This window comes from Hibiscus syriacus, unplaced genomic scaffold, assembly GCF_006381635.1.
Source record: "Hibiscus syriacus cultivar Baekdansim isolate YM2019G1 unplaced genomic scaffold, ASM638163v2 tig00111996_pilon, whole genome shotgun sequence".
Taxonomy (NCBI): Eukaryota; Viridiplantae; Streptophyta; class Magnoliopsida; order Malvales; family Malvaceae; genus Hibiscus; species Hibiscus syriacus.
In genome coordinates, this window is record NW_024063233.1 from 1837801 (window position 1) to 1858507 (window position 20707).

Below are 20707 nucleotides of genomic sequence, written 5' to 3' on the forward strand. Positions count from 1 at the left end.
TGCTTTCTGAATCTATTTGAGTTGCCCCAATCTCATGTGTGCAAGTCCTTTTAATCGATTGATCCACTTCATCATACCCGAGAATATTTTATTTCCTCTTACATCTGATGGTCCTGCAAAAGACACATATGTTAGTAACTAGCATGTCTGAGGGTTTATTTAGTTGTTTATTCTTTCTCTTTATCTTTTTATTATTATTTCATTTCATTTATTTTTTTTAAAAAATATTTTAAATGAGAAACTTTGAAAATCGCTTTCTCATTTTCTTACAAATACCATATGAAAGCATCTTCCCCGAATGTCTTATAGATGGCCCGAAGGACTTATCATCTTGCTTGAAAGCCTAACAGATGACTCGAAGGATTTAATCATCATGCTCGAAAGGCTTACTGATGGCCCGAAGGACTTGCAGATTTTGGAAATAGTCTACTTGTAAGAAACTTTGGAAATCGCTTTCATACTTGTCAAAAATTAAATTTTCTAAAAACACTGAATGAGAAACTTTGGAAATCGCTTTCTCAGTTTTTTTAAAATTCATGTGAAAACATCCTACCCGAAGGTGTTATGGATGGCCCGAAGGACTTATCATATTTGAAATAGTCGACTGGGTAAGAAACTTCGGAAATCACTTTCTTACTTTTCAAAAATTTCATTTTCTGAAAACATTGAATGAGAAACATTGGAAATCGCTTTCTCATTTTTTAAAAATTCATGTCAAAACATCCTACCCGAAGGTCTTACGGATGGCCCGAAAGACTTATCATCTTGCTCGAAAGACTTATGGATGACCCGAAGGATTTAATCATCGTGCTCGAAAGACTTACTAATACCCTGAAGGACTTATAAATTTTGGAAATAGTCTGTTGGGTAAGAAACTTTGGAAATTACTTTCTTATTTTTTTAAAATTCATGTGAAAACATCCTACCCGAAGGTCTTACAGATGGCCCGAAGGACTTATCATCTTGCTCGAAAGACTTACAGATGACCCGATGGATTTAATCAACATGCTCGAAAGACTTACTGATAGCCCGAAGGATTTATCAATTTTGGAAATAGTCTACTGGTAAGAAACTTTGGAAATCGCTTTCTTACTTTTCAAAAATTTCATTTTCTGAAAACACTTAATGAGAAACTTTGGAAATCACTTTCTTATCATTTTTTTAAAAAAATTAATGTGAAAACAACCTACCCGAAGGACTTATCATTCTTGCTCGAAAGACTTACTGATGGCCCCAAGGACTTACTAAGTAAGAAACTTTGGAAATTGTTTTCTTAATTTTTTTCTCGAAAATCACTTAATGGTCGGGTAACATGCCACCTTCAAAGTAATGCTTCTTCTGTTAATTGGCCCACTCTGTTCCTCAAGTTTTGCCTCTCTAAATATGATTCCCTGTACTTGAGGTTTGAATTCTAGCTTTCACTTGTTGGGATTTTGACATCATGAATCTTCTCTTTTCACTGGAAGATCTGTAAAAGACATGTGTTTATATGTGAAACGCGAATGCAATTAAATGTATCAAAGTAATGCATTTTCATTTATGCAAATGATGGTCTCATGAATGCATAAATGGTGATTCAATTTTCTTTGACTCCAAAATGGGGAACTCAGTCTTCTTTCACTTGATCACTATTCTCTAGGGTTTAGCTCGATATCAGCGTAACAACTTATGATTTCAAGCTTGCATTCTTCTGAAGATCTGCTCGATCATCTTGTAGTATTTGTTTTTTGTCTTCATTTCAGAGAAAGTGTTTTCTCTCTCGAATTCTTGCTATGGTCAGAAATAGGACATTGATGCCCCTTTTTGTCCTTGGCTCAAATGCGTTATCAGAGTTGTTTTTCTGGGACTCTGCTGTTGATTAATGCTCGACTGGTTTCCTCTACAAGTTAAGCTCTAGTCAAATTCATGATCTTCCTAGGACACTCCAAGTTGTGAGACTCATTCTCAATGTCTTCTTGGTTTGAATCTCGTCATCTCAACAAGATCTGAGTTTCTGGTCATGCCCCAAAGTGGGTACTCATAGCTCCCTTCATGCCAAAATATCTTAATCTTGAATGGTCTCAATCTGGTGTCACTAAACAACAATGTTGTTGAATAGCTTGAGGGTTTCTCTTCATGATTCCATGGACATTATGTCCATTTAAGTAGTGATCAATTCTTTTAACAAAAATATCTTGCATTCTTTTAACAAAAATATCTTGCATTTTTTTATATGAGTTGGGATATATGCCCATTCCAAATAATACAATTATCTTCTTCTTGACGGATTACTGACAAATTCACAAGGAATTGTTACAAGCTTCATTATTATGACATCATTTATTATTATTTTCTCTAATAGAGACAGAATGAGCCTCACCAGCTTCAAGGACCTTTTCACTTGAGATTGTCTTGTTTGAAAATATTTTTCTTCTTCTTTTTATTTCCAAAAAATTAAAAAATATCAATTAAAATAATTTTGAAAAATGTTTAATCAAATTTTTTTTTGAAAAATATATCCCCTTTATAGGTTTCACAATTGAGACAAATCATAAAGCAAGAGTTTAATGAATATCAAACAAGTCAACTACTCTTTTAATCTTTCAAAAAATCATAACCCATTAGCAAGTGTCAAAATTACTGACAAATTTAAGGTATAGGTTGATTCTGAAAAGGTAAGATCTCTCAAGTTTGCCTTTTTATTACAACATATCTGTCTCTTTGGGCGTCTACTGACTTGAAGAATTGGTTGTTATGCTCATCTTCTATAGATACTTATTGGTTCCGAACTCTCAGAAACACCTTTAGGATGTGTGGTACTTCATCAAGAGCTTTGTAAGACCGACTCTTATGTCATCGTTGCACAATTTAATATTCGAGCTGCTCTTTTAGGTTTTCAACTCGAATCATCCTTTGGCTTCAAGACATTATTCAAAATTTTATTTCTTGAACCCCCTTTATTATTTTTCCTATCATGCATTAAAGATTTTAGAAAACCAATTTTTGCAAATAAAAATTAATCCTGAGAAGTGGAATGAAATCTGAAGATAGTCTTTTTCACTTAGAAATCCATGTATGATTAGAATGGACTTTTCAGACAAGTAACATAGGCCAGGGCTCACAGTTATGAAAGAAATAGATAAATAGGCCCAAACAAGGGTTTAAGGATAATTGAACCAAGGACCAATTCGTTCTGATGCCTTCAATCTTGCCTTGCTTGGCTTGGATCTGCCTGGTACCTATTTTTTATCTTCCTTTTCTTTTTTCGGATTCCTCTAGACTGCCCATTTTTGGGTTTTCACCCTAGAGTTCATCTCCATTTTCTTATATCTTCAGCATTTCTCGCTCTTATTGTTGAATCCGAATCTTTGAAACGATTGCACTTAATCAACTTTGTGGCTTGAGGCTCAATGAGTCACTCATCTTGAAATACTTGATTTATTGTCTTTTTTTATTTTTTTTCTATTTTTCTATTTTTTTTCTTTTTTTTCTATTTTTTCTTTTTTTCTATTTTTTCTTTTTTCTCTTTTTTCCTTCTTCTTTTTCTCTCTTTTCTCTTTTCTTCTTCTCTCTCCTCTTTATCTCTATATTTTTATGAATTTATTAGATGAGTATATGACTCCAATTACTTTGAGCACCTTCATGTCCTCTTTATTTCTAGCATTTCAAAAATTATTTCGTTATTCTTGACTGAATTTGATCTTCAAGCACGTTGTATTTGATATGCGTAGTGGTTCTTTGTTATTCCTCTTTATTTCACGGAGGCTTGCCCCTGTAATAAATCATGGATTGACGGTTTTTACTCCTACAAGCAGATATCCTTCAACTTGCCCCCAAGTGTGGAGGGTGATCCTTGGTTAGAGTTGAATTAGAAGGAAAATAATTCAGGCTCAAATAGGGACGACAAAGGATATATTTTCTCTTTTTGTGAAGGGATAAATGAAAGAAGGTTGTTCATCATTTCATACTCAGAAGTTCTTGCAAAAGAGGTATTATCAGGGGGATGAACATTTAGAATTAACTTTTATTTACATGAAAATAATGTAATTAATACATGATAGAATTATTTAAATCATTCCCTTTATTTCTTCTTCTTCTTGCTTCAATCATGCCCCAATTATTCTAACTCCTCTTCAAAAAGTTGATCCATGACGCCCCATCTCGTCTCTTTTTGTAGAAAAATTCATGGAAAAATGAAAGTTTTGCACTTGAAGCCTTCTGGTTTTACTGGTATAAAGAAAAATAATGGTTTTATGTCTGAAAATACAAATGTGTGACTTTGAAGTCATGTATATGGAGAAATGTAGTGTTATAAACAGATCGGCTCTACCCGAAAGGGTAAAAGTATGAATTTGGTATCTTGAACAAAAAGGTAAAGGTATAACTTTAGAGTCTCAAATAAATGTAGTGTCATAATTTGGTTTTGGTAATGACCATGAATTATGTAAGGTAAAAGAGATCGAGTAATAGTGTTTTTGGCTTTGAAAGAGATATGAAAGGTCTAATTTTGCCACTTGCCAAAGATCTATAATTCTTGAAAAAAATAAAAGAATCTTTAATTAATTTGATACTCAAAGAGCTTTAAGATTAAAAATTTGATTCATTACTCATGACCTTAAAAGTAGCATAAGTTCAATCATCAAACAATTTTTTTTACGAAATAATTAGGTAAATAAATAGAGAACAAAAATACACTCAAACAAGACAATACAAGTGAAATAAAGATTTATGATGGATGAAATGATCTATTAATAATTAGGATGCCTCATATTGTGCTTTGATGTCCCAATCGAGTTCGTCATCCACTATTCCACCATTTCTTGTGTCAACGTCTCATTTTCCACAAGCATCTCTATTTCCTTTAACAACGGTCTACAATTCCCCATAGAATGCCTAGATGCCCCCAAGTGGAAATCACAGACAATGTCTTGATCATAGCTGTGGGCAGAAGGGTTTGGTGGCACTTTCACTGGCCTCGGTGTAAGGTATTGACCTTTAATCAAATGGGGATATAGATCTAAGATAGAAGTTTGGAACACTTTCAGAGTATTTCTTGATCGTGAGCCTCTCTTTGGTCGTTTCGAGCGACTACCTGCTCCTTTTCTTTTACGGCTGTGAGGGCTCTAGACATGACATTTATTCACCTCATCAGCTTTCGCTTCTTGATTGGTTGGGCTTTTGAAAGTGACTTTCAAGTTTCCTTTGCTGATTGCATTTTCAGTTAACTCCCCATTTGTCACAAGATCCTCAAAGTCATTCGTCGAATTTACCAGCATTAAATCAAATAAAGGAGCTGGAAGAGAATCGTGAAATATATATGATATTTATTATTCTAACAAGGGAGGTTGAACTTATGTTGCCACTCCTCTCCATCTTAGGGCATATTCTTTAAAGCTTTCAGTAGCTTTCATCATTATTCTTTGAAGGTCTTGACGTTTTAAGGCTAAGCCTTTAACATATCGATATTGCCCCAAAAATGTATCAGCTAGATTGACCCATCTCTTGATCTGCTCTCAGTTCAAATGGTTATACCATACTACAGTCGGCCTAGAAAGACTATCATGGAAGTAATGAATCAACAGATTATCATCATTTAAGTACCCTTCCATGTTTCTGCAAAACATTTTCAGATGAATTAGAGGATAACTGGTGACATCATATTTCTCAAAATTAGACACCCTAAATTCATGTGGTATGACCAAATCAGGGACCAGACTGAGTTCTCTTGCTTCTAACTCTTAGTGAGAGGCATTAACATTTTTCATAGCTCCAATGGCTTCATTCAACCACTTGAATTTGTCTTCAAATTGCTTATAATTGATAAGGCTCTTCCATAGGTTTGAGTGGGATGCTCCAGGGTAGTTTACCATTCTCGACGTATTAGTCTGATGAGATTGGTATCCTTTATCAGTGATTTCCTCTCTATCACCCACCTTGGTTGCCAACACCTGGATCATTTAGTTCGATACACCTTGCAGAGAACCCGATGCTCGATTCTTCATATCTTGTTGTAACTCGGCCAACTGCTCTTGCAACCGATCTTGTGATTTCTCATGAGATTGCTCCATTATTTCCATTTGTGTATTCATGATGACAATGGAGTAGTATGAATGAATGATCTTGGTATTACTGTCACATAACCCTCCATAAGTTATTTCCATGTTTTCATAACTAATGCATGTGAAATGCTTAAATAAATACATGCAATGCAAAAGATCTCCATTTTTACTTCTAATGAAAAGTGATCTTCGTGTCTTTGTGAAGGGTCTTCTCGTCTTTGGTATGATTGAATCTATCTCCTGAGGGAACATCTTGACCTTTACGCCTTTAAAGGAAGTCTTCAATCAACTTCAAATTTCTTCATTCATCGGATGTCTTTCTTCATGGATCATTTGAACATCTTTGGATCTCCTGGTTTTGACTACATGGTTAAGAATTTCTTGTCTCATTATGACCAACCTTCTTATTTAGTCAATCACTTGTGAATTAACACCTTTATAGGACATGAATATGCAAATGCAATAACATAAAAATTAAATATACAAAAAACAAAAATGGGTTAGTACACATAAGATAAACAACAAGATAATAAGTACCGTAATCATTAAGTAAAGTCTACCCTCACATGCTGCCTACCCAATCATGCTTTAGCAGATCCTACCCAGACATGATATCTACCCACATACTTTGTTATTTAAAAAAAAATCCTAACCACATGATATCTAATTTGTATGTTTGTTTGAAAAATAAACCTAACTGCATGATCTCTAGTTCTCATACATTTATTTGGAAAGTGAAATTAAATGACTAAAAAAGCTTTTCCTTGTGTACTCTCCCTCAAAGATTTTTAAGGTTTGGATTAGGCTCTACCTTGGTTTCGGGTTCTAGGTTCACTATATGTTGGGTTTGGCTCTAAAGTATAAGGTTCTCAAATTATCCTTGTTGGTGCCCCATTGGGCTGCCAAACCCTCAATCCTAGCCCATCACAGGCTTTTGGATCGAGTTCAATTCGAGGGAACACACCTCTTTATATCTATGCATAGGTGAATAGCATCACGAGGACTATAAGGCGTAAGCTCCAAGAGCGATTCACTATCCCATGCGGAGGTGAAAACCACACGAGAGAGTAGTTTCTCACTCCTACTTAAATTGGACGGAGCGGGGTTTTAGCTCATATTATGATAATGCAATTGTGTGCAGTGTGTGAGGAAAAGCGAAAAACAATACACAACACACAAACTCATTTCTCAAATCCAAAAATACACAATTAATCTGAAAACATTAGCAAACAAGTCAATACAACTATTTAGTGGTTAATCAAATTAAAAACAACAATTTATTTAAAACCAAACAAGGGATCAAAAACCAAATTAGAATGAACTTATAACTTTTATTTGCGAAGACAATTAATTAATTTACTACCGGCTTGACTCTCTAAAAAGTCCTCAGCGGAGTCGCCCAGCTGTCAAAAAGTTTTTTAAAAAAAATATGATTTTAAAAACCACACCACAATTTTTAATTTATCTCTTTCGGTTAATTTTTAATTAAAAAGTAATGTGATTTAAAAAATCTCTTGTTTTGAAAATTTTGGGATTCCTTTTTAAAAATAAAAACGTATGGTTCGAGAAGTCACCACCAATCTTTTGATTAAGGTGTGATTGGGCACCCAAAACATATTTTGTCATTTTAATAAAATATTAATTATAATTAAAACAACAAATTTGAGGTTTGTGTTACCAAAATTCGAGTTCAGGAGTCGGTTACGCGTGGGGGAATGATTAGCACCCTCATTGCGACATAAATCGATACCTAGTCGATTAATTAATTGTCTTTGCATTGAAATTTACAAGTTCGAATTTAATTTAGCCTATGATCCCATAAAGCAACAATTTTATGAATTTTAAAATGGATCTTAATAATATTTAATTATTTCCTATCGAGAAAAGACGACCCCTCATACCTTGAGGTAATCTATTCTTACTCCAATCGAAATATAGAAATATTACAGTTCCATCGTAATATTCAAATGCACAAAAACAAATTAAATTAAAACTTACCAATCTTTTCTCAAAGAATTTAAATGAACTAATATTTCTTATTCTCTCATTCCCAATTTTTAGGTGAGGAATCATTTTTTATTGTTTCACCGTTGGGATACACTTTTAGTTTAAAATCATCGGAAGTGACTCTCTAATAAGTTAAGACAAGCACCTCATAATAGTTTTAAAATAAAAGGATATTACCTTTAATCCAATTATTTAATATGAGTCAAGTTATGCATATGAAAATATCATACATTGCATTCGATCAAGATAAATGACACTAGTCCTACATGCACACAAATGAAAACAGTGGATAAATAAAATGGAAATTAAATTAGGCACTACACTATCCCATCGAAATTAAATATGTGAAGTTTAAGTGTGTAACCATAACATCTAAATATAGCATGTAATAAATACCCCCAATGCAAATTCACATAATTATTAAAAGGAAATATTCAACATGTTACAATTGATATTTAAGCAAAAATATTAAAGACAAAATTAAGCCTAATTATAAAATACATACATATATATATACACGTATGTATATATCTACAGGAACACAAATGCAACCTATTCTAGATGGAATATATGTATGAAACATGAAGACATACAAAACTAAGAACACACATATTTACGCAAGAGGAAGGGTATCATATGGTGATTAAAATACAAAGGGAGCAAATTTGGGGGTTAAAATTTGAAACTATGCCCACATTGAACCACGAAACATAACAATAACCATATTCCCAAACGTTAGTGTTAATATAAACCCATACATAGGATTTAAATAAAAAAATAAAATCTAAAATGATATTTCAAACGTACTGATAAGTGAGAAATTAAAATGATTAAATTTGGGGACTAAGACACAATCCGGCAAAATTACAAGTTAAAAAATAAAAACAGCAAGAAGTTAAAGATAATTAGGGGACCGAAGCAGCTAGTTAAACAAACGAAGGCCATAAAACTAAAAAATATCACATTCTAGGAATTAAATTGTAATAAATCCAAGAAACTACACTAGACTAAAATGAAAACCATGAAAATTTTATGCCAAATATGCAAAGTCACGAAAACTCAAAACAACATAGCCCAGGACTAAAATATAACACCTGTATAACTTGATGGAGAAATCCGAAACTGTAAAAAATATGAAACTTGGACTAAAATGCATTAAAACAAACATTGACAGTGTTTACACGGAAAATAACCCACCCAAGGCGCTGAAATAAATTTCCCTTACCCCCTAAAACGCTGACGTTTTGGCATGTTGATATATTTAATATTTCAGATAACAAATAGCCTAACCCTCATTTTATCAGCCGCTCCGCTCCTTCTCTTTCCCTTTCTTTTTTTTTTCCTTCATTCCTCTTCTCAAACCACACGGCCACCGTGACCGCGGTCGATAAGGGCTCCGATGAGGGGCCAACAGCCTAATACCCTCATCCTCTTCATAATCCAAACCCCAAAGACACCCTAAATCGACGTGAAAACCGCCTAATGAAATCTGAACCTACCCAAACAGACTAGCTCACCTTTCACTCGACCACGGCCACAAAGACCACGGCCGATGCCCCTAAATGCCCTACATGGGCGCGATTCACCTCTCCGTTCACCACCGTGGTGGTTACCTCCGATGAAGGACCTGAACCGACGAGGTAAAGGCCTCACTCTTCTCTGACCGAAAAGCTATAAATCAACGCCTAAGGGGGCCCAAAGCGACCCTTAACCTCTCGAAACTAAAGCCCGACTGCTCACCTTCCAGCGACCGGCGACCGACGACCGACGACTAAGGACCCAGGTAAACGAACCTTTACCTCTCTCCTATTCTCTAAACTTTTAAATAACCCCAAGGCTGACATGTAAAACTTTGGGAACCTAAGGACTCTCGGCTCCTCTCTCTGGCGAAAATCAGCTCGGATGAGGAACCAAACCACGCCGGTAACGTTTTGAATCCTTCCCTCTTCCATTTCCTACTTTAGTTTCGAAAGAAAAAACAAAATAAATGCTAGAAACATTGAAGAAAGAAAATAAAAAAACTTTTGAAAACGTTCTCTCTGTTAATGTGTATTGCTTGATTTTGCTTCTGTTGTTGGATCGTTAATGGAAATGGTGTGTTGCTTGTAAAAAAATGGGGAATCCTTTTACTACTGCCTCCGAATCGGAGGGAGAGAATACCCTCGTTATATTTCTTGATTCTCGAAAATAGGGGAAGAAGAACCCCGATTACATCCCTCTGTGTGATTTTTATATCCTTATTTTTCTGTTACAAAAGGAATATAAAAAAATTACATTTTTATCTCTTTTTCTCACTGTTTTTCCTTAGTATCGGTTGATGACTAAGCCTTTGATGGCTTGAGTTTGTTACACAATCCGTTGTTGAGAGAATCAGCCCAATTAGTATTGCACAATTGGCGTGAAGGATAGGTCCCAGCTAGGTGAATCGGTTGCTGGTGGGACCTTGCTGTTAGCTGGTATACGGTTTGGTGACGAGGCTTGGTGGGACCAGTTGGGACTGCTCACGTAGAGGAGAGGGGACCAATGTTGACCCGGGCAAAATTTAGGTATAACAATTCCTATCCATAAAAACATAAATAATTTGCAATCAAAATATAAGCAGAGTTCAACAAGATCAAATCAAAGCAAATGATATTTCTATATAAATTTAAAGAGAAGATCCTTAGATCTTGGCTACTCGGTGATGCTGCTCTCGCAGTCCACGCCGGTGGTGATTGAATGTTTGATTTGCTCTGTGGGAGGTTTAGCACGCCATGGCCATGGCGGTGCTGATAAAAGGATGATTGGGACTAGCAAATGGAATGAAGGAAACGGATGGCGGTCAGAAGACACTTCTCAAGGTGCACATTTCCTCTTTATATATGTTCTCCAAATGATACAATTGTCCTTTCACAAAAATTTGTATGATTGTTCGTACAGGTTCTAGAATATGAACTAGCTCAGCATAACCATCTGAATTCTAGAATGACAAGCTCTCATTAAATGATCGCAGCCACCAGCTCATTCATGTATGTTGCGGTGATGACCAACTCTTTGGCTACAGTGGCGACAAGTTCCTATCTGATCAAGGGCGAAGACATCAGTACAATTTTTTTTTAACATTTAAAGTGCAATCAAGGAGAAAATAGAGATAAAATGCAATAGAATATAAATATGCAATGCAACGACAACATTACTCTAAATGGAATATGATGACAATGAATGCAATGAAAAATGACATATCATGCACGACTTAGGGACAAAATAAGCTTAGAATATTGACAGATTTTTATGCTATTTTCAGTATTATCATACCCTCACACTTGTATGTTTGATTGTCCTTAAGTAAATAAAATAATTCAATCGCAAGAGCGAGTTTAAAGAGGTTTAATGCATTCACATTCTTGCTATATAACACCCTAATCCTATACAACTCGAAGATAAGACTAAGGCATTACACGGGACCACCGAAGTGGCTAACCCAAAATTTCAAAGCATGTTCATTTCCATTTTAAAAACATACTATGTGGTACCAAAAATGGCATACCAAAATAGTTGCAAAATATTTTTACAAATTAGAGCTTTGTGACATAGCTTAAATCAAATAATACAACTCGAAGTTTACAAATCGAATACATAAGTAAGGATCATATGAATATACATGCCTACAAAGTTACGGTATAATTATATGGAAGAGATGCTGGAAATCCTACTATGATAGTACCCCTCAATAGGCTCAAGCCAATAACATACGAATGAAAACATCTGAACATTGAGCTTACAAAACCCAATAGTATAATCGCTAATCTAGAGTAATATTATGAGTCTCATAAACACAAACATGCTAAAGACATGATACTAAGCAGTAGGTACATACATGATCAATATTGAGTGCTACCTACTTAAGGTTCAACCGTTATATCACTATAGTGTAAGTCTCACACTTCCCTTAGTCTATGCTAAGGGCCTCGCCATGAACAAACGTATACTAGGTCTCTAACCTCAGTATCATACTACAATGCATCATTATTCTACACACAATCATCAAACACATAAACAAGGGTAGGCAACATGATGTAGTTAAAGGGTCACTTAGCATATCAGAACTCACAACACTCTATCCTACCCAAGGTATGCTAAATAAAACTTGATTCACTTAGCATCGAAATCTTCATCTAGAAAGGCCCTCATTGACCAATACCTAGAGTGGCTCCAGGGTCACTGTAACACCCATCTCCCATATACCTTTCCTTACACGAGATACGGATGTCACATCACCTTTAAAATATTTTGTCATTTGAAAATTTGTAGAATTTTGTTTAAATTTTTAACAACCTCAAGGTATGATATTCATAGAAGCAAAATACTAAAACTATCAATTTAAATACATTAAAAAATATTCAATTTAGTTCCATTACATGCTAGCTAAGTTTTCAAAAGGAATAAGATTGTCCTAACGTTAGTGACAGGTCAAACTTAATTGATGATCGCCGTTGCTATTGCCGCACTCCTTACACAACTAATCTTTGCCTTTACCTACGTGTGAAATCAACACACGTTAAGTATTTACTTAGTGAGACATAATACTACAAAGATATCAAACTTTATACATAAATATCTTATGCATACTGAATGACGATTTAAATTGCAAAATCCATAAAGACCATAATTCTTTCAATAAGTCATCTAAATTATTCTTAGTAGACCCAACCTATATATTATTCTATATATATTTTCCCCCAATTATTCTTTCTTTCCACGGTGTACATTAAATTAGAACGTATTATACATGTATTGTACGAAACTGCCAATTAATCATATATCTTTTATAATCATTATGGGCGGCACCTTAAATACTGTTAACACACCATTTTGTATTTTCATTTGAGTATCATTTCTTACCCATTATGTACTGTTTACGATTTTCTTTATGACATTCCTTAATACCCATTATGCATTGTTGTACATTTTATATCTATATTGCATCCTTTCATACCACTTATGCACCGTTTATTTCAAAATGCATTATAATTCCTTCAGTCTTTTACCCAAAGGCATTTAACCTTTCATCTAACTTGCATGATTGACATGTTTCTGCCAAATGCACATCTAGGCCATTTATCTTTTACTCAACGGTATTAAACCGTTCATCTAACTGGCATAATTGACACTTTTCTGCCAAATGCACAACTAGGCCATTTATCTTTTACTCAACAGTATTAAACCGTTCATCTAAATGGCATAATTGACACCTTTCTGCAAAATGCACAGCTAGGCCATTTATCTTTTACTCAACGACATTGAATCGTTCATCTAACTGGCACAATTGACACCTTTCTGCCAAATGCACAACTAGGCCATTTATATTTTACTCAACGGTATTGAACCATTCATCTAACTGGCATAATTGAATCTTTCTGCCAAATGCACAACTAGGCCATTTATCTTTCACTCAACGGTATTCAACCGTTCATCTAACTGGCATAATCTTTCTACCAAATGCACAGCTAGGCCATTTATATTTTACTCAACGATATTGAACCATTCATCTAACTGGCATAATTGAAACTTTTCTGCCAAATGCACAGCTGGGCCATTTATCTTTTACTCAATGGTATTGAATCGTTCATCTAACTGGCATAATTGACACATTTCTATCAAATGCACATCTAGGCCATTAGTCTTTTAAACTTAGAATAGTTTCTACTTTAATAGTTGTTTATAATATCAATGAACTCTCTCAACTCAGTATAAACTCTATAGTTTACATTGGTAGTGCTAATACCGTCATTTATTAACTCTTACTATAATTTACGTGAGTTGCATACCCACTACCAATACGAAAATTCACCTACTTATTATGAACTTCTTATATTTATACATATATTTCCCATACAGAAATTTATACACTTAGTATGGATTTCTTAGTTTTGCACACATAGTGCCCATACGAAAATTCATACACTTAGTATGAATTCCTTAGTTTTGCACACATAGTGCCATTTGGTAATCACCATACATATATCAATCAATAATATACCTACAACTACCATAACATATACATACATAATAAATGCACTCACTTGGATTCTCTAGCTATAATATTCAAAATGCAAAGTTGATCACTCTGGTACTTTACTTTGTCTTTAGTTTTGCTTGACTCAGGAGCTTGATTTCGATCTACTCAAGAATCCAATAAAGACACATACAATATCAATTATTAGTATATTTCCTAACAATTATACTTAAACGTTACTCAATAGTACATATTATTAACTTTCTATAACAATATCAACCTATTTTTAACATTTTTGGCTTAATAGTATCGATACCCCCACCATGGTATCGATACTACTATACTATGGTATCGATACTCTATTACGGTACTGATACCATTTTTGCATTCTGTGATCAATGGTATCGATACCATCATTATGGTATCGATACTCTCCTCTTGGTATCGATACCACTTTGAATCGGTATCGATACTACTCAACAGATTCTACTGATTTTAAGCCTATAGTATCGGTAATGTTCTATCAATATCGATACATGTGGCCATAATTTCTAGTTTTTAACCCGATTATCACCCAAATAGGGTCAAATTTCGTTATGATTACACCATACAATACTATTAAACTCTTCTTTACTTATTCATACTAACTTTCCTTCATTTAGTTTCTTAAAACATCTAAAATCTTCCAAGAACATTCAATTCTAATAATCACACCACTTTTTCTAATATGTTTTTAAACTCATCCAATGCTTCTAATCTCTTATTTACTTCATTGACAAGTCAAATCTACTATTAAACATCAATAAACACTCCTATCATAACATATCATTTCAAAACCCATTTCTTTAAATCTCTTATGAAACATCCATCACTTAATTTTAATCTTCTTTAATCCTTTCTTAAGCTCACATAACACCTAATGTTACCAAAGCAACCTATAATTTAAAGAAAGAACTAGTTAAGGGAAGATTACCTTATGCTAGAGAGGAGAGCAATGCCAACGTGAAGACGAATATGAAATGCTTTACTTTCCTCTTTCCTCCTATTTATAATCCCTAATATATTTTTAAATTCATTTTTCCTCTTAAAAGACCAATTTTCCCTTTTAACTCATCTATTGATACAATTTAGTTCAAAACACTATTCCAAATCATTTTCTCATCTTTTACCATTTATTCAAATAAATCTTCAAATTTTGAAATCTTTTCAATATAGTCTCTGACCTGATATTTGGGGTATTACAATCACATAGAACCAGAGCCTACGTCCTTCTAGTATACTCCTTAGAGTACTTGGGACGCCTCTAGGGACACATAACATCAGAGTCTATGTCCAACTAGCGTTTTAAGTTTCTTAACACTGACTCAGACATATCTGGAAACTTTTAGCAAATAAGACGATTTTCGTATACACACAATATTCAAGGGTACCTATAAGATAACACATTAATCAATGTCGTACAAAGGAATTTAAGGTAGCTCGGCTATTCACTAACATAATTCATCACAATAGGGTAAAGTAGCTTATTAGAGAAGTATTGGTGGTCCTAAACCCTTTTCCAAACCTTTAAACTAAAGTTAGGTTTCTTGCCCAATTTAGTACGATGGTATCGATACTAAGCACCTTAGTATCGATACCTTCCCTCAGTATCGATACTTACCTTGGGTATCAATACCAAATTTGACTACTATAATTTATATCTTAATGATGGTATGTATACCTCACTCTTTGGTACCGATACCTGATAAAAAATATCGATACTATTAAACAAAAACCCTAGTTTTAGTCATTTATAATATTCTTAATAAGTCTTCATGAAGCATTCATTATAGAGCTAAACGTCTCTTATCATTAGTTAACCAATATGCAACTAAAACTCTTACTAGTAGTATATGTTAGCTTATTCACTTAGGGTCATAAGGGTAATTTGGTAATTTTACATGGCACACATTTTTCTATCCCATTATTCATATACTACACCACCTAACTTACAAGTATATCTTTTAAAACTATCTGTGGTTCGTGAATATTTAAACATACTCCTTTAAGGGTACTTTTCAGGTTTCTTTCTTATTAAGGGTATTTTGGTAATTTATGCCACCTAGGGGGCATTTGGGTTATTTCATAATTTAGGACCCTTTTCTAAGTGTATTTATACATTTTAAAACAACCTATAACCATTTGGGTGCAACAAGTGATGTTTTGAATCTTTTGGAATTAGATAGTATTGATATACTAAGTAATATATATATTACAACAATATTGATATTGATATTAATACGAGTATTGATACTAAAATAGTATTGATACTGGTATTGATACGAGTATTGGTAATATAATAGTATCGATACAAGTATCAATACTAGAATAATAGTATTAATACTACAAGAACAATTTCATTACTACAACCTAGAAAACCTTAAATAAGGCTCAGGAATCACCTAAAAACTCTTCCAAACACTCTATTTGAACCCCAAATCAACAAATAAACCTTAAGGGAGTCTTATGGGATCATTTAACACATAAAACATATTCTTTACAACAATAACATCATCTAGGGAATAAATCAAGTAAAAACGCCGCAAGAAGCGCCAGCAATACCAACGCCGCTAAAGTTAACGGCGTTTGAGAACAAAAAACGCCGCAATAGGTCAATATATATTACGGTGTTTTTTGAACAAACGCCGTAAAAGGTCGATATCTATAGCGGCATTTTTGGAACAAACGCCGCAAAAAGTTATGATATATAGCGGCGTTTCTAGAAAAAACGCCGCAAAAGGTCAGATCTATAGCGGCGTTTTTGGATACAAACACCGCAAAAGAGCAGACCTATACTGGCATTTTTAGAACAAACGCCGCAAAAGGTCAGACCTATAGCGGCGTTTTTGGACACAAACGCTGCAAAAGGTCAGACCTATAACGGCGTTTTTAAACACAAACGCCGCAAAAAGTCAGACCTATAACGGCGTTTTTGGATACAAACGCCGCTAATTACCTTTCTTTAGCTAATATTAATAATTTATTTTGCATATTTCATTTCTGCTATACATCACCTAAATTTATATCTAGCTTTATCTAATTAACAACAACCATACATTTTAATTAAGACAAAAAACATAAAGAAAAATACTTAACAACAAAATAAATTAAAGTTTTTTTTATGGAGAGAGAACCTTAAAAGACATTAAAGTACAAATGAGTTACAAATGAACCTCAAAGTGTAGATATACATGGATTTGTTGTTCGATACATCCTCAATTTCACTAGCGTCATCATCATAACCTCCAGATATGCCTTCTAAAGCTACTTTGTTTCCCACTTCATTGGAATTTGTCAAATTCATCGTCTTGACATCTTATTTGAAAGTATCATTTGACAGTGAATGATCTCTCCTCAATAGATTAAAAACAAATGGGAAACGTTATGCCAGTCTATTGAAGAAGCCGCTTTTTGTTGAAGTTTGTTCTTCAAGATTACTGCAATTACAATAATTTAGATGAGACTAAGAAGAGAAGGAAACAACCAACAGAACTTGCATTCATAACCTACATGTGAGTGATTGAGAACTGAAAAAAGATGTTGCAACAAACAACAAAAACAGGAAGTCAGGAACCATGAAAGCTTTATCTGCTTATAGTGAATGTTGAACCCAAAAAAAGAACGGCACATGTCAGCTATATCTAAAATGACAAACTATTATTACTGAATACACTACATATGAGTACAGTTTTTACATATTCTACAGCAACATTATCATGTAGTGCTGTCGGTAAAAGTAAAACTGGAGATGATGGCGTACAAAGCATTTCTAGCAAAAAGAAAAGTTTGGCTCCCAAATGTTCTAAATAATCTAATTGGGAGATGACTTTAACATAACATTGAAAATAAGAATAAAAGTTACATGCCCTGTGCTTTTCATATTTTGTGACAATGCCTAGATCTTTTTGATATTCAGCTGCAGAAATGAGGATCTTCAATTATGCGCTATTGTTTCTCAGATCCTAATTTGGAGATTGTAAAATTTTGTATTCTTGATCCCCCATTGTCAGTCAGGAGGATGCCACAAGCTTCACCAACATAGCCTTATTCATATATCTTCTTTTTCTTCAGAAGGGTAGGAAATATGGAGACCATCCCGATAAGGAAAAGCACAGACAAGGTCTTGAAATCATAGAGGTCCTTAACAGACCTGAGATCCCCAAGTGCGAGGCCAGCCTGAAAGAAGATACAATGGTGGTCTTAAATCAGATAAGTTATCTGAATATATATGGTTGCCATCTTTTTCTATCATTTGACTTGCATACAACACCAACGGATTGAAATGAATTAAGTCTCAACACAAAGTTAGAGACTCGATTCCATTACAACGAATGATCCATTAGATGTTGCCAAATAAATATACCCAAATGACATCCATTGAACCCAACCTGACATTAGGAAAATGTATCCAGGGAAATTCAGTAATATATGAAGTAAGAACCCTATTACAATAAGAACCGATTCTTTATCAACAAGCACCTACTTCAAACTTTTTTTTTATAGAAATCTCCCTAGTTAGTCTCTATGGTTGAACAACTCAATATTTGGCTAAAAGTAGAAAACTGATGTAGATGGATATGTATAGTGATCTTGTAGAAACTTTTCTTATTCCAAATTGTTAAGAATACACATCAATTAATATAAAACCTTCACAAACAAGGCATATCAATAAATTGGATATGACACAAGCATCTTTTTTCTTTCAACGGACATTTTCAGGCGACAATACCAACAATAACAGAAAAGAAGATAGGGTAAAACAAGTGAAAGATGCTAAATTAAGAGGGAAAACACGAACGAACGAATAGTTCCAAAGACAGTAACAAGATGAAAATTGAAGGTACCTCAGCTTGAAAAAACCTTAATTTATCAGGCCACAAACAACTGACCAAAGGTCTGCCAATCAGCTTTGATAGAAAAAAGCAGGAGCATGCTCCAGCCGTGGCATTGAAGACAACTAAGAAAAGGCCTTTAACACCAAAGAGAGCTCCAGCTAGCAAAGACATGAAAATCGTTCCAGGAATCATAAAAGTTTGCATGAAGATATAAGTTGAGCAGTAACCCAAAATGAATTGTGTTGGGTAATCCTTTGCATATGTTGCAATATTATCTCTGAAAAAGAACAGAAAAACAAGGACTTCAGTAAAATAAGTTGCACCTAAAACATCACAGAAAGAAGTTTCACGACAAAGTAGAAGCACCCGGCAACAAGAAAGTAGTAAATAAACAAGTAAACTAAAGTACATGATAGAAATAAATTAGGAATGGTAATTTCAGCAACAATGCATTATTAATACATAGCTGGATATACTCGGTATGCAATATTCTCCCTACAATTTGCATTATTCTATGCCCTCACATGATCCACATATGAACTAAACTCATCATTAGTCATAGATTCCTTTTAAACTCCCTAGTGCTACACATTAAGGACAAAACAAATCAAAGGATTCATTCCGAGCAGAATATAAATGATAAGAGTTCTCATCCACAACTATCTTCACCTACAATATAACACAAAAAAGGAGGCATATTTCAATTTAAAAAAAATTAACTACAATTATAAGTTAAAATATTCCCAATAGTTCTCTCTAGCTCAAAATCCTATATAAACCACAAGAAATCTAAAATGGGCATTTCCAAAATCAACAGCAATGATGAAATCCAAGGATTTGGCACACAAATTAAGCTTATTTCTTCATCAATTGAGAGAGAGAACACCAATTTTTATTATAAAGGGGGGGGATCCTACTTGAGCAATCGTAGATCAGAGATGGAACGAGGGATCTTGAGTTTCCCGTACTCGGTAGCGGGCATGGTCAGGTAGATGCAGAACAAGCCGGTAGAAAAAATCAAGAAAACCCCGAAAAAGGAAGCCAATTCCCACCTTGAAACGGGGAACCTCTCCGATTTTAACCTCTTCCCCGACGGAGAATCGTCATCTTCCTTGCTGCTGATGCTCAACAACGCCGTCGCAGCACTCTCCTCGTCCTTCAACATATTCCTCGGAGCTGTCATTTTAGAACATCGACAAGATGAAAGTGCACAGAAACAAAGCTGTTGGGGGAACTTAGGATCCCAAAAGAATATAATGACGTTAATAAATGGAAACAAAAGGTTGCTGAAGAATTAAAGAATCGTTTATGTGGGAATAGAATGGGGTGTTATGATGAACCCTATTTTGAAGAGAAATTTTTTTGAATTGGATGTGCGAGACCCCAAAGACCTTTAAAGCAATGCTTTCTTTTCGATGCCCAGACTAAATCTATGGAATTAGGGTTTTGTTTCAATATGTTAAAGTAGTGTTCAGTAGCAACATTTTTTTACGTAAACGCCACTAGGTAATATGACAATTGCGGCGTTTGGTATTAAAACGCCACTAAAGTATGAGTCTATCGCGGTGTTTGTGTAAAAACGCCACTAATGTACGAATCTATAGTGGCGTTTGGTATTAAAACGCCACAAAAGTACGTGTCTATAGCGGCGTTTGTGTAAAAATGCCACTAAAGTACGAGTCTATAGCGGCGTTTGGTATTAAAATGCCATAAAAGTACGTGTCTATAGCGGCGTTTGTGTAAAAATGCCACTAAAGTACGAGTCTATAGCGGCGTTTGGTATTAAAACGCCA

At 34.4% G+C, this 20707-nt stretch overlaps 2 long non-coding RNA genes and 1 pseudogene across 3 annotated transcripts; 1 reads left to right on the forward strand and 2 right to left on the reverse strand.

The window, feature by feature from the left end:
* Positions 1-4351: 4351 nt before the first annotated feature.
* Positions 4352-17919, reverse strand: LOC120174013. Its single transcript, XR_005521119.1, has 3 exons — positions 17823-17919; positions 9758-9766; positions 4352-4363 (listed from the first exon to the last, which is right to left on the reverse strand). It is a non-coding gene; the product is annotated as an uncharacterized LOC120174013 (long non-coding RNA).
* LOC120174012 lies at positions 9357-11339 on the forward strand. 2 transcript variants are annotated; one of them, XR_005521117.1, is made up of 5 exons: positions 9357-9828; positions 9911-9968; positions 10354-10591; positions 10744-10885; positions 10965-11339. It is a non-coding gene; the product is annotated as an uncharacterized LOC120174012 (long non-coding RNA). The 2 variants fall into 2 exon arrangements; XR_005521118.1 differs by having other exon boundaries at positions 10793-10885.
* A 29-nt stretch (positions 17920-17948) lies between the features above and the next one.
* Positions 17949-20097, reverse strand: LOC120173975 (annotated as a pseudogene).
* Positions 20098-20707: the final 610 nt, after the last annotated feature.